The sequence below is a fragment of the Cricetulus griseus genome, chromosome 3 (assembly GCF_003668045.3).
Source record: "Cricetulus griseus strain 17A/GY chromosome 3, alternate assembly CriGri-PICRH-1.0, whole genome shotgun sequence".
Lineage (NCBI taxonomy): Eukaryota > Metazoa > Chordata > Mammalia > Rodentia > Cricetidae > Cricetulus > Cricetulus griseus.
In genome coordinates, this window is record NC_048596.1 from 169,085,357 (window position 1) to 169,086,539 (window position 1,183).

Consider the following 1,183-nt stretch of genomic DNA (forward strand, 5'->3'; position numbering starts at 1 on the left):
TGGGTGAGTTGACATAATTTTATATACATGTTATATTGTATTTTATGTTGTCTAAGGAATTCAAAACTGCACAGCATTGATGAGTAAAGAATGGATGTACTTTTCCTGATCCCTCATGTTCTCCTGTAAGACCCCAGGAAGCTCAAGCTTCCAGAATCTTTTCCCAGGACTACAGCCACCCCAACCACCATGGAAGAGGTGGAAACTTGATGCAAATAGCAAGAGGCTTTAATGAAAGGTAGACATTTGTGCAAATGGACTCTCTCAGCATGCAGGCTAGAGAGTAGCCCCCATCCCTCAGGCAAAAACCATAAGCTTAATGAGGGGCCTCAACTCTCTGTCCCTTGAATACATGACCAGAGTCATGGGTTCCTAGGAAGCCCTTTGTCTTGAGGGGAGGCCTGGGAATCAGATAGCCTCTTGACCCCACCAGTTGTAAAACCTGCAGACCTCAGGATGTGCTAACTAATGGTAGCTATCTCTTTGTTTCACAGGGACCCTTAATTGTTAATGATTGACACATTGGCCAGTGGGGCAATCTGTTTCCTTCATGAGCCCCTCGGGGAGGGTGGCCATCCGGGAATTCTTGGTACCCAGTTATCTTATGGCCTTGTAAGGGAGTAATTGCTGATGGCTGGTAAATTCCAGGCACTAAGTCATAGTAGTAGCCTTGGTCAGTTTCTGGGCTATATTTCTTTGCTAATTTTTAAGTCTTTCACTCCTTCCCACTCCCCTTCCCCACTCCTCTTTCTCCTACCTCCCTCCCCCATGCCCCTCTTGCTCCCAATTTACTCAGGAGATCTTGTCCCTTTTCCCTTCTTGAGAAAAGAATTTCATTTCTCAGAGTACATGTCTGAGGAGGACTGAATGCCTACATAGCTGGAGATGGACTTCTAAAGTGTTTAATATGTCTCTAATTTTCCCCTATGACTTCATGACAATATGTGTGTCTGGGGTACATACCTTTATAGCCAGCTCAAAACACAGATACTTATTTGACCTTAAAAAAGACATTTATTCTCAAAATTGAGGTCACAAGTACAAACATTTCCCTTCTGGCCTCTGCCCATCTCTCTGACAAAATTCTCCAGGGTCCTCCAAGATCCATCTTTAATTTATAAACATCTTTGGTGAAAGAACCATATCTTGGCATCTCTGATTTGAGACTGGCAGAGTCTTGCAT